Consider the following 15,001-nt stretch of genomic DNA (forward strand, 5'->3'; position numbering starts at 1 on the left):
CCATTTTTGTTCAGCACCTGGGTAGCGTTTGCTGATTGGTGGCTACATTTAGACACCAATCAGAAAGTGTTACCCAAGTGCTGAACCAAAAATGGGCTGGCTCCTATTCTTAAATTCTTGCTTTTTCAAATAAAGATACAAGAGAGCGAAACAAAATTGATAATAGGAGTAAATTTTGACTAGACTATTCCTTTAAAGAGTACCTCAATTTCCTTCTAAAATAATTGGTCATTAAATGGTTCACATCAGATATGTGTATTGTGATCAATTCATGTAGTTTGTGACGGGTTATATCTTGCCTTCTTCAATATATTTATCTCTATAAATTCCCATTTGCTTTTTTCTGCCATATATTAAAAGAAAAAAAAATCTTTATTGTATTCCTGATTATGTATGTAGCAAACATTATACTGATTAAATTCAATGCATATGACTGTCAGACCATAGGAGTTGAACCAAGGTATGTAGGTTGCTGGGCTGTTGCCTTCCCTATGAGCCACTGGAGAACTTGAGTCGTAAGCTGCTTGTTGCTAGTCTTTGTTTTTATTTGTTTTGTTTTTTAATCTATGTTACCACCTAACTGCAGCTAAGGCTCATTTTGCAATTAACCTCAGACTAATTAAACCCAGCCTTTTCCTGTATTTCCTGCGAGTTCATAGGACTAGCTTCTTGAGTGTGCTATAACCTGAGTCACTGTTCTGGAACCTTGTTGCTTACTTATTTGGCCTGGATTTGACTACTCTTTTGTCTTTTGATTTTGTGCTTAACTGCTCTTAATGATATCTGTTTTTGTATGTTGTTTGCCTGCCATTTGCCCAACCTTGCCTGTTTGACTTTGCCTATGGCTAAACACTCAGTCACTGTCCACTACCAACAAAGACTCCTATCAACTAGGAGACCCCACCACCTGACACCACATAGCAGCCAAGAATATAATGGGAGAACCTAGGTCCTGGGTTGTCACATTATAAAAGGGCCAGAACGTCACTGGACCTGACTGAGATTGTCAAAGTCATCACTTTTCAAGGACAGTTAACTAGCTCACATGCTGCCCACTTGTCTTCTCTGGAAGGTAAGATAAATTAACTGACTGGTATGGCCAAGTCCCTGCTACTGCATTGTACTGCACCTCCTTTGGCAACTAACCTAGCTCCTGCTGCTGTTCCAGTTTTGGAACCAGTATCTCTTATGCTCCATATTCTGGCCAAACTTCATTAACCTGCTGAAAAGTTTGTAGTACAATGTAGGATTGTAGGGGTTTTCTCTATATGTGTTGCATGCATTTTTGTAACAATCATGATATGTTTGCCACCTCTGATGCCAAGGTGACTATTGTGATTCCTAAAAAGAAAGGCATTGGCATGGGTCTCTCAATTTCTGGAAAAGGATGACCCTCTTTTTAAAGATGTCAACCGGTTTCTTTCCTCTCTGCAGAAGAAGGTGATAAACCTGGCAGGGCATTTGCAGCTGCATGCACTTTTCTTGACATTCTTTAGGTAACCAAACTGTAGCACAATATGTAGTTGATTTTTGCACATTTTCAGCTGGAACAGATTGGAACTTTGGGGAACTCTATGAAGCTTTTCGTAAAGATCTCTCAGACTTCATAAGAGATGAGCTCATATTTAAAATATCTGCCAGAATCTCTTGAAGATGGTATCAAACTCTGTGTCATCTAGATATCTATTTAAAAGAAAGACAACAGAAATGGGAGCAGGCTTACAGGATATCTCATACCAATATCCATTTGAAACCTCATTTTTTGCTTTTTACCTAACCCTGAGTCTTTGTCCAGTCAAAACTAGAATAACTATGGAGGTTGGCAATCTACTACTGCCTAATGCTGAAAAGTTTACAAGGTGCTCCCTTGATCTCTGTCTGTATTATGGACCTAAGGGTCACTTGCTTTCTACTTGCACCACTCATCCAGTAAAATAAGCCGCATTAGACCTGAAATTGCAATCCTCCATGATGAAAATATTAGTTCCTGCACAATTCCATTATTAGTCATCCATCGTGTCTTGTGAGGCCTTTGATGATTCTGAAATGGCAGGAGTATTTATCAACTTTGATTTTGCTATTAAACACTAAATACCTTACACCCCAAAACAAAGACAACTGCATATTACTACCCTTTCTGGACTGCCTCTGGTAGTGGTATTGTGTAATACTCTTCAAGTCAGTGTTCTTCATGTGGAACAAATAGTCCTTTCTCTCATTGCAATACTTGCTACGCCAGCCATCCTTGGGTTACCTGGATACAGCAGCACATTCCTTCTTTTAATTTGTATACAGGTGATCTGACATCCTAGGAAACTTCTTGTCTGCAAACTTGTATTCATTATCATTTGTTAAATGTTTTCAACTTGTAGCCACCATTGAAGATCAATCTACTTTTCCCAAGGGAGTATGTTGAGTATGCCTATGTATTTTTTTATAAGAAAAGGCTCAAGTCTTCCCTCTGCATAGATCTTAAGACTGCTCCATTGATCTCATAGGAGCTCCGTTTCCTATAGACATGATATACCCCTTGTTGCAAACTGAACAGAATGTACTGGAGGAAATATTTAAGATAATATAAAAAAGGGGTTTTATTCAAACTTATTCCTCGCCTGTTGAGGCTGGTTTTTTTGTTGTTGTTGAAAAGAAGGACATTGGACTTGTATTGATTACAGATCCAGATAATAATCTCAAATTCATATACCCTTCCTTTAATTCTCAAGCAATTTGAATATTTACGTGGATCAACTTTCTTCACCAAACTAGATCTGCGAGGGGCATACAAATTGATCAGAATTAAAGAAGGTTATAAATGGAAAACAGCCTTTAATATCTGATACAGCCACTATGAATATCAGGTGAAGCCATACGGCCTCTGTAATGCACCAGCTGTTTTTCAGCAGTTAGTGGATAAAATGTTTCAAGATTATTGAAACAGATTTGTCATTATCTATTTTGATGACATGTTTATCTATTCTAAATCCTATTCAGAACATGTTAAACATATTCAAATTATCCTCCAACACCTCATCAGAACATCCCGTATGCTAAGGGATAGATTAGGAGTGGATCACAATTTTTTGCTCCCACTTACGTGTTAACTCCTCTAAAAGTAAGTTTGTTGCATGTGCCAGGTAGCGTGCTTATTACAAGTTGAAAGTAAAACAATTTTGCATAAGGGCTAACCCGACATGCTCAATAAGCCAAACTTGGAATTTCGCAACTACGTTAACGTATTCCCCAATAGACTTGAATGGAGCGTGAAAAAAGGAAAAATCTAACACTGAATACAAGGTCCCTCCTTATATAGGGGTGCCTTTTTATTTCTATTGGCTGATTTTTGACTTCCAATTGAAAACAGGCAATAGAAAAGTTTTCATTTAGAAATATAAAGAAATACTTATAAAACACTAATGTCAAAATTAAACTTTTATGATTCAGATAGAGAACACAATTTTAAACAAGTTTCAAATTGACTTCCATTATCAAAATGTGCATAGTCTTAGGGCAAAATTTATCAAGCCCCGAAAAAATGCGCCTAAAAGGTCACGATTATTTTCGCAATAGTTCGCAATGTGTGAGTTAAAAAATGTCGCCAGTATTTATCAAAATTCTAGAGACATTTTTGGGGTAAAACTTTTTTGCGATGTCAAGCGAATGGCTGATCCTAGTTTTCTTGCGAAAATGTCATTTTCACTTTATTTATCAATCTTAATTTTAGACACCAATAAATGGTTTATTGTTTTAATCAAGTGATTGTTTAAAAGAATGCTATTTCTTATATATAAAAGTTAGTTTTATTTTGCCCCTTCTTTGGCTCTCTTTCATTAAGGAAGGTTGCCCGTTTTTTGGAGCTCATCTTCGTTCTTTTTAATACACTTATTTCAATTGCACTTAAATTATTTTACTTTTTTATAATATATTTATTATTATTCAGGATCTGCGCCTTGTTGTGGGCAATTTCTAACCCTAGATAAGGAAAGTAAAAGACATATTTCCATTTTCCCCCCAGACAAACAACAATATTGCTCTTTATTTTTCACTCCTCGCAACCTACAAATTGGCGAGATTAAAAGCAGTGAATATTACATGCACCACTTTTCATAAATATATGAGAACTGCGAATATATACGGGCATTTTAAAAAGCCAATAGAGATTAATACAAGAATTAGGCATTTCCAGACAACTTATTCGCATATACTTAAGACTTGCGAATGTTATGAGTCAATTTGTTCGCACATATGAAAAGTTGCGACTTTATTGGCGCATAACCTTTCATAAATATGGTGATATAATTTGTGAGGTTTTTTTTTGACGACAAATGTGAGAATTTTCTTATTCTCACTTTGATAAATCTTGCCCTTATAATATGCACAATTTCTGAGGCACCAGCTCATACTGAGCATGTGCAAGAATTCACAATATATACATATACAGTATGTATTTTGTGATTAGCAGATGGCTGTCACATGATGCAGGGGGGAGGGAAGTGAAACTAACTTTGAAATTTGACAGAAAAATATCTACTGATTATTTTAGATTCAGACTTAGTGATTTTTTTGTATTATGCATGTGTTGATTATGCAATTCTACTGTATTTAACGGTCCTTTAAAAGACATTGTAAAGATTTGACTACACCAAAAAAATCAAATGATCTTAACCCCTTAATGACCGGACCATTTTTCAATTTTCTTACCCTTAATGACAATGGCTATTTTTACATTTCTGCGGTGTTTGTGTTTAGTTGTAATTTTCCTCTTACTCATTTACTGTACCCACACATATTATATACCGTTTTTCTCGCCATTAAATGGACTTTCTCAAGATATCATTATTTTCATCATATCTTATAATTTACTACAAAAAAATAATAAAATATGAGGAAAAAATGGAAAAAAAACACACTTTTTCTAACTTTGACCCCCAAAATCTGTTACACATCTACAATCACCAAAAAACACCCATGCTAAATAGTTTCTAAATTTTGTCCTGAGTTTAGAAATACCCAATGTTTACATGTTCTTAGCTTTTTTTGCAAGTTATAGGGCCATAAATACAAGTAGCACTTCGCTATTTCCAAACCACTTTTTTTCAAAATTAGCGCTAGTTACATTGGAACCCTGATATCTGTCAGGAATACCTGAATATCCCTTGACATGTATATATTTTTTGTTAGAAGACAACCCAAAGTATTGATCAAGGCACATTTTGGTATATTTTATTCCACCATTTCACCGCCAAATGCGAGCAAATAAAAAAAAAACTTTACATTTTTCACAATTTTAGGTTTCTCACTGAAATTATTTACAAACAGCTTGTGCTATTATGGCACAAATTGTTGTAAAAGCTTCTTTGGGATCCCCTTTGTTCAGAAATAGCAGACTTATATGGCTTTGGCATTGCTTTTTGGTAATTAGAAGGCCGCTAAATGCTGCTGCGCACCACACGTAAATTATGCCCAGCAGTGAAGGGGTTAATTAGGTAGGTTGTAGGGAGCTTGCAGGGTTAATTTTAGCTTTAGGGTAGAGATCAGCCTCCCACCTGACACATCCCACCCCCTGATCCCTCCCAAACAGCTCTCTTCCCTCCCCCACCCCACAAATGTCCCCGCCATCTTATGTACTGGCAGAAAGTCTGCCAGTACTAAATAAAAGGAGTTTTTTTTTTTTTTAATAAAAAAATAAAATATTTTAGCTGTGATGGACTCCTGCCTTAGCCCCAACCTCCATGATCCCCCCCCCCAGCTCTCTAACCCTCTCCCCTATCTAATTGCGGCCATCTTGGGTACTGGCAGCTGTCTGCCAGTACCCAATTTGGCCAAAAACAAAAGTATTTTTTGCTCTTTTTCTTTTTTTTTTGGGTTTTCTGTAGTGTAGCAGCCCCCCACAATACCCCTACCCCCCTCCCCCTCCCAGATCCTTTTATATTATTAAAAAAAAAAAAATCTTTTCCCCCCCCTCTTCCCTACTCATTGGTGTCAGTGGCCAGCTAATGCGCGCGCACGCACGCGCGCCCCCCGCACGCTCCCGGCACCCGGCGTGCACATTGCACTTCTAGGAACCGGATGCCGGGTAGCGATGGGCCACCCACCCGCCTTCCTGTTGCGCTCCCACCCACCAACGAACCGGCACCATCGCTACCGGTGCAGAGAGGGCCACAGAGTGGCCCTCTCTGCATCGGAGTCTTCTAAAAAGGTATTGCAGGATGCCTCCATATGGAGGCATCACTGCAATACCCTGAGAGCTGCTGGAAGCGATTGCGATCGCTTCCAGCACTCTCTTAGACAACTGACGTACCAGGTACGTCCATTGTCATTAACTACTTGTTAATGCATGACGTACCTGGTACGTCAGTTGTCATTAAGGGGTTAATATTATACATTGAAATCTGAGCAAAGATCATTGGTTCCCAAACTCTTTCTAGCCACTGCCCCTTGGTTCCATACACTCATGATTAGCGCCCCCTACATTACCACATGAAATGTAAATGAATTAAAAACGTATTTGTTAAATTAAAAATGCATTAGTTTGAGCTTATGATCTGAAGATAGTTACTGTTCAAGAGTCTTATATACTACTTTATTTTAGTAATTATGCCACTACTCTAACAATTGTTAATGTGATGAACAAGCTTAATGAAGTGATGCCGGTTTCATGTCTCTTAGCAGGAGTCTTAAACTGCAACGTTTGGAAATCAATTGGCGCATAGTACAACTGCACCAATAAAGTTTATTAAAAATGTATTCTAGTTACAAAAGTGTTATGTATTTGTTCCGATGAAAGCAGAAATAAGACTGGAACCCATCGACAGAGTACTGTGTGCAAAGCTACTCAGTCAACAACAACAGGCATTTGCTATGTTTCCTGCTCCTACACAGTAATTGGAAACTATGCAGTTAATGTTAAAGTGATGGTAAATCTGAGCATTTAGCAAACACTAGGATTTACCATCACTAAAAATAAAGTGGAGTTTAATTTATCAGTTATTAAAAAAGGGTGCTAAACTCACCTTTACTGTGCCACTGCAGCTCACTAAACTCAGTGGCTCTGGCCACCCATGGCACAGCGCTGTCCTTTAAACCAATAGCCATGCATGTCATCTGGCAGAGTTCTGTATGCTAGCACAGCTGTTGGTTTAGAGGTACAAACGTCACCTGATTGAAGGAGAGCACTGTGCCGTGGGCGTCCAGAGCTGCTGAGTTTAGTAAGCTGCAGCGGCACAGTAAAGGTAAGTTTAGCACCCTTTTTTTAATAACTGATGACTTAAACGCCACTTAATTTTTAGTGATGATAAGTCCTAGCGTTTGTTAAACGCTCAGATTTACCGTCACTTTAACAATCTCTTTTGCTCTCTCTCCCTATCCTAAAAATCTTATGCAATTAGACTGTTCTACGTTTATTAAAACTTTTTTACACCATAATATAATGGCCAAGCGAAGTGTGATCCATCTTGGAATTGATTTGGCTATACAATTGTACTTTATAGTGTCCTAAACATAGGATTATTCACAGACTAGTGGGAAAGTCTGCCCAGAGGGAAGTCTATTGTGGTGACGGAACCACCGAACCACCCTGCTATTTTCGGAAGGGCAGTCTATTGTGGTGACGGAACCACCCTGCCATCTTTTTTAAACCACCTGGATGCAGCTTATGCTGCATCCAGGTGGATTCCGAAAATGGCAGGGTGGTGAAAGAATACATCCAGGTGTATTCTTTCACCACCCCTTTTGCTCTCTCTCCCACTCTCTTTTGCTCTCTCTCTCTCTCCCCTCTCTTTTGCTCTCTCTCTCCACCCTCTCTTTTGCTCTCTCTCCCCCCTCTCTTTTGCTCTCTCTCTCCCCTCTCTTTTGCTCTCTCTCTCCCCTCTCTTTTGCTCTCTCTATCCCCTCTCTTTTGCTCTCTCCCTCCCCTCTCTTTAGCTACTACTACTTTCCATTTTACTTTTATTATCTAACTTATTTTGTTTTCTTGGTATCCTTTTTAAAAAAGATACTTAGGTAGGCTCAGGAGCTACTGACTGCTGCACATATATGTCTCATGTCATTGGCTCACACAATGTGTTCAGCTAACTCCCCCCCTCTCTTTTGCTCTCTCTCTCCCCTCTCTTTTGCTCTCTCTCTCCCCCCTCTCTTTTGCTCTCTCTCTCCCCCTCTCTTTTGCTCTCTCTCCCCCCTCTCTTTTGCTCTCTCTCTCCCCTCTCTTTTGCTCTCTCTCTCCACCCTCTCTTTTGCTCTCTCTCTCTCCCCCTCTCTTTTGCTCTCTCCCCTCTCTTTTGATCTCTCTCTCCCCCCTCTCTTTTGCTCTCTCTCTCCCCCCTCTCTTTTGCTCTCTCTCCCCCCTCTCTTTTGCTCTCTCTCTCCCCTCTCTTTAGCTCTCTCCCTCCCCTCTCTTTAGCTACTACTACTTTCCATTTTACTTTTATTATCTAACTTATTTTGTTTTCTTGGTATCCTTTTTAAAAAAGATACTTAGGTAGGCTCAGGAGCTACTGACTGCTGCACATATATGTCTCATGTCATTGGCTCACACAATGTGTTCAGCTAACTCCCAGTGGTGCATTGCTGCTTCATCATCAACAAAGGATATAAAGAGGATGAAGCAAATTTGATAAACTGGAAAGTTGTTTAAAATTTTATTTTCTATCATGGAAGAAAAGTTTGGGTTTCATGTCCCTTTAAACGTGCACAAACATGTAAACTTCATAGCATGTACTGGAAAAAGTAAAAAATCTTGCATTCAAAAGAACATTTTATTTTTCACACTTTCATGTCTTTTTAAGGGTACAGCAAACACCTTGTAATTAAAAGACATTCCTGCATTTTTGCTGTAGAATAACATATCAGCCAAGTCTTAAACAATTAAAGGGACACTGAACCCAAATATTTTTCTTTCATGATTCAGAAAGAGCATGAAATTTTAAGCAACTTTCTAATTTACTCCTATTATCAAATTTTCTTTATTCTCTTGGTATCTTTATTTGAAATACAAGAATATAAGTTTAGATGCCGGCCCATTTTTGGTGAACAACCTGGGTTATCCTTGCTGATTGGTTTATAAATTCATCCACCAATAAAAAGTGCTGTCCAGAGTTCTAAACCAAGAAAAAAGCTTAGATGCCTTCTTTTTCAAATAAAGATAGCAAGAGAACGAAGAAAAAATGATAATAGCAGTAAATTAGAAAGTTGCTTAAAATTGCATGCTCTATCTGAATCACGAAAGAAAACATCTGGGTTCAGTGTCCCTTTAACATCTTTTTATTGCAAATGTTTATCTATAACCAAACTCCACCCACAATTGGCCAAACATCAAGGCTAGCAATGTTCATAATGTTTGTACAAAGTGCATTGTCTCGCAGTTAGGGTTAGTCTTGAGAAGTCAGCATGAGTGCTGCCATTATGGAACCCAGGTTACACTGCAGGTATATGAAGAAGAGTTGCTGCACACGTGCAAACCGGTAAGCACTGTAATGCAATAAACGCTACGTTTAAACATGTCACCCATGAGTAAAGGTAGGTGGGGAATAATAATCTAAATAATATTCATATAAAATCTATCTATTGTTTAATGTCCCTTAAAGTTCTGAGCAGGGGAGGACTGACCACTCGGGAAATTGGTCTACTGACCAAGGGACTGTAGTCTGGAAGGGGCCTGCTGCAGCCAATCCGATTCAGACACCTTATAATGCAGGCCAGCTCCAGGTCCAACTTTGTGATGAACAGTGCTCGCAGCTCACAGTAGCTGCACTAACCCCAGTTACTTGTCTTCAATTAGCGCTTTGCAGCACTACTTAAGGATACTGCTGGCTGGCCTCCTCCTATCCTAGCTGTGTATTTTATTATTTTCAATTCAAAGTCAGGAGGAGGACTGGAATTTAGAGTGTGCTGCGTGTGGCTCAGCTAACTGAGGAGCCACTGCCACTCTAACTCTTAGGACTGCCGCTGGGCATCAGGGTCAGGCTCAGCATCTCAATAGAATGTCAGCCTCAGTCAGAACAGAATAAGCGCTCGCAGCCTTCCACTGCTAACCTGCTGCACTGCTGCTGCTGCCATCAATCAACGCTGTAAAGGCAGAGACACGCTATGTGCTACTTAAAATGCTTCTTGGTGGGACTCACTCACACCAATTTGCAGGATATGTTTCTTCCCTATTAAAGGGACATGAAAACCAAATTTTTTTCTTTCATGATTTAGAATGAACATGACAATTTTAAACTTTTTCAATTTACTTCTATTATCTAATTAGCTTCATTATCTTAATATCCTTTGTTGAAAAGCATATCTAAGTAGGCTCAGTAGCTGCTGATTGGTGATTGTGCATAGATGCTTTGTGTGATTGGCTCACCCATGTGCATTGATATTTCTTCAACAAAGGATATCTATAGAATAAGGAATGAAGCAAATTAGATAATAGAAGTAAATTGGAATGCTGTTTAAAATTGTATTCTCTATCTGAATCATGAAAGAAAAATTTTGGGTTTCATTTCCCTTTATCTGAAGCAAAGCAGCCAGGCTTTAGTAGATTACATATTAATCTTACTAGATAATCTGTTTCTCAGTTTGCCCAGGTGATATTTAGGCATTTGAACTAATTCTTTTTTTGTGCCTGGGAAGTTGTAATAAACAATTAATAACTTCATTATTGCAATTATTAAATAATTGTAATACAGTAATATTACAATTTAAATTTGTCATATGGATATATATCTGTTCAAATGTGTTTTTTTATGTTTCTGCAAAGTTAATAAACTACTGGCTAGTTTCCTCCTGAAGTGCTGTATTAATTATTTACAAATTTATAAAAGCCAGAACTGGATGAACCACACTAACTATTAGTGTCCAGGCTCAGTTACAATCAGTCTGATCAGATCATCTAAGTGAGTCCAAATATTAGTGACTCTTAGAGATCAGATCAGAGTGGTCTCCCTGAGCTGAGCCCCTTAGGTCTAAGTTTTGTCATAGTTCTTTTACAGTTTGTCTTTCTCTACAAAGCCGCTACCTGCCCTGCTGTGACTGTACAGAAAGAGAGTAAAGAGTAAACTAAGATCATAGAAGTCAGACAGGCAGGACATACAGTAGTTGGGTGGAACATGACTGTGGACAGGGTGAAGGGGGCCCTTAACTGTTTGTTTTTTTTGCCCGGGGGCCCCATGGGTTGTTTTGAGATTCAGAAAATCCTCAATTTTTAGACCTAAATATATTACATTGAAAGGGGGGCAAAATTAATAATAGAAGTATATTACAAATAACTAAACTTTTTATACACAAAATCTCAAGGTGTTTATTGCCAGACATTTTTATTTATTCTGAACAACTGAAAAAGTCAACCTGAAATGTATGTTTCTGCCTTCAGGACCTTGTTGAGTGAGGTGCAAAGAATCCCTCTAGGTAAGTGTTAACAACCTACACTATAAGCTGTTGACAATGCAATCTCTTCCAACTGAATAGAACTCTCCCGCACTGTGTCATTCTGACCCCATCTTTCTCTAAATGAGATGCCGGGAAATTCTTCTCTGTAATACAAAACAACAAGGCCATGGAATTCATTTTAACCTAAAGTGTAAGCAATGGATTGTCCTGTATCTATCCACAAATAAAGTAATTAGGGTTTAATTTTGAAATGTTTCAAATGCTCTTTGGTTACCATGCGTTGCACTGTGGCCCTCTACAGCAGCCAAGGGGGCCCATTTATCAAGCTCCGAACGGAGCTTGTGGGCCTGTGTTTCTGGCGAGTCTTCGGGTTGATTGACACCCTCCTGCTGGTGCCGATTGGCCGCGAGTCTGCAGGAGGCGGCGTTGCACCAGCAGCTCTTGTGAGCTGCTGGTGCAATGTTAAGTATTGCTCTCCACATTCAGCGAGGTCTTGAGGACCTGATCCGCACTGTCGGATCAGGTCCGCAAGACCTTTGATAAATAGGCCCCAAGGGGTTAACTCCAAACTACCCAACAACATTTGAATTGCCTATATATTAATTTAGACATTTTACATTACAATTTTGCAACTGGAAAATGTCATAATTAATCTCCTTTAATCTTCATACCAAACACAATAATACAAGTTTCAGAATACAGTAAAAAAAAATAACTAAAAGGACCAGTAAATACAAAAGATTTGCATAATCAACAAATTCATTATAAGAAGACAACACAATAGCACTTAGGGGCCGAATTATCAAGCTCCGGAAACAGCTTGGCGGAAACAGCAGTTATGAAGCAGTGGTCTTAAGACTGCTGCTCCATAACTGGTCCGCTGCCTCTGAGGCTGCGGTCTGCAATCCGCCCGATCCTATTCAATCGGGCTGATTGACACCCCCTACTAGCGGCCAATTAGCCGCAAATCTGCAGGGGGCGGCATTGCTCAAGCAGTTCTGGTGAACTGCTTGTGCAATGATAAATGTAGACAGCGTATGCTGTCGGCATTTAGCGATGTCTGTTGGACATGATACGCTACAGCATATCATGTCGGACAGACATTGATAAATTGTCCCCTTAGTCTGAACTTCAAATAAGTAGTAGATGTTTTTCTGACAAAGTTATGTCTATTTCCACTTCCCCTGTATCATGTGACAGCTATCAGCCAATCACAAATGCATATACGTATATTCTGTGAAATCTTGCACATGGTCAATGGGAGCTGTTGACTCAAAAAGTGTAAATATAAAAAGATTGTGCACATTTTGTTAATGCAGTGCTTTTTGTGTCGGGGCAGTGTATATGTGTGTCCCTGCTTCAGCACACATTTCTTTTAATTTAAATTTTTTTTTGGTTTCCGACTTTCCGCCGCCTGCTAAGAATATCACATGGTTGACACGTGATTGATACCTAGTGGGTCACAGATCATCTTAACCTATTGGCGCAGCTCAGTGGGAACTGAAAATATTCCCATTGGAGGCTTTGGTGGCACATTGGCTCCTGACTGCAAGTTTAGTCTCCTCAATCGGCTCGTGACTGCATGTGTAGTCAGTGATTGGGATAGCAGTGTGTTTGCAGCACAGGAAGTTGTCAGTCAAACTCGCAGAGCTCTGAGGGTGGCAACTTAAACGCTGAGCTGAAGTCTGAAGTCAAAGTGTTGGGGTTTTTTGCAGCTAGCTCCCAGTAGTGCATTGCTGCTCCTGATCTTGATATATGGATAGGAAATGGAAGCTTAAAAATGCTTGATGATGAAATGCGAGTTCTTTATCTAATTTTCCACCAAATATTCAGAAACTGTGTTCATCCCATCAACCTCATACATCCCATTACAGTAAAATAGTAAGTAGCTGTTGGTGTTATTAAACTTTTTTTTAATTCTAGCACATACATACTGTTACTTGTAAATACATTTCATTATTATATAATTTATTTATGTGTCCGTATGTCTTAAAACAAGTTAGTTTAACCTCCTTTTTGCTAGTACAACTGAATTACTGTGTCGCGAAATGATGTAGGTCTAAAAAGTGTGTCACCAACATGAAAAGTTTGGAAAGCTCTGTGTTAATGGATGTAAATTGCATGATCTATATGAATCATGAAAGTTTAATTTTGACTTTAGTGTCCCTTTAACTGCTTTACATTAATAATACCCCAGTGTCAATTTTATATTCTCCTTGCAGAAATAGCTTGGTGCTCTATTCTTGGGTACTATTAGGTTACTGAAGAATAGAGAGAGAAGCAGTTGGATAGACAGAACTCAGTAGCCCACCCTATGGGTGGTACTGTGGTACACACTCAGGGTGCAGCCTCTTTTAACCCAGAATGAGCCTTTAACAGAAGAGAACTTTCTTGCACTTTGCCAGTCTGATCCCATCCATAAGGAGGATTCAGCCACAAAATCCCTAGCACTGCTCATCTGCACTAAGGTGTTGTTACAGCTAACCCCAAATGTTTATTTCAACCTATGCAGGCCTCCTCAGAGCAGGTGCATCTATATCCCTCTAGGCACATTGTGCAAAGGGTCCACATCTCGTTGCCCCCATCAACTATACGAAAATAAATTCCCTAAAGATCATTTGAATATCAAAGGCAGAAGAGAGAAAAAGCTCATCTGGGGACATTTGAAATATATTTAAAACTAATTTTAGAAAACATTTCATTATTTTGCATTTCAGGTAAATAACCCTTGAAAAGTATCAAGAATATGTTTATCTTATGTTCCTTGCTGTGGCCAATTAGAGACAGATACAAATAAGCTCCTGCACAGCTCAAACAATCACTATGTAGAATGTTACGGGGTCTTCTAAATCCTGCAGATTTAACTCCAGACACTCCAGGGCAGTGGGAAAATCTAAAATTTTTATATATGAATAATAATAAAGCTTACAAATAAATAATGGGAAAAAACATTTCTTCTACAACTAATGAAATATTTATAGTTTGTGTTCCCGCTCTCGTGTTAAGTTTGCTAGATGGAGGCTTTTTACACCTGTTGGGTAAAGCAAAAAAAACCCACCCTAAAAAAAAAAACTAACACTAATCCCAAAATCGGTAATCACAGCTCCTGAAGTCCGGCGAAAGATCTTCATCCCGGCGGCGAAGCATCTTCATCCAGACGGCTTCATCCGCATCCATCGCGGGACTGGCATCTGCTATCTTCATCCCAGCGGAGGCGGAGTGGTCTGTGGATTCGCGGAGGCAGAGGTCCAGGTGGAGGTCCATCGGTTCAACGTGGAGGTCCTCTTCATGCGATCGTCACACTGAGGATTGAATGCAAGGTACCCCTTTTATTTTGGGGTATTCTTGCATTTTTATTGGCTGAAAAATTCAAATCAGCAAATAGGATGAGAGCTGCTTATATTTAAGAGCTGAATCCCTTTTAAGGGCAATGCCCATACAAATGCCCTTTTCGGGGCAATGGGTAGATTAGTTTTTTTTTTAGTTAGGTTTTTTTTATTTTGGGGGGTTGGGGGTTTGTAATGTAAGGAGGTATTTGTTTTAATTTTTTGGCAGAAGAGCTGTTAACTTTAGAGCAATGCCCTACAAAAGGCCCTTTTAAGGGCTATTGGTAGTTTATTATAGATTTTTTTTT

Source organism: Bombina bombina, chromosome 6 (assembly GCF_027579735.1).
Source record: "Bombina bombina isolate aBomBom1 chromosome 6, aBomBom1.pri, whole genome shotgun sequence".
NCBI lineage: Eukaryota > Metazoa > Chordata > Amphibia > Anura > Bombinatoridae > Bombina > Bombina bombina.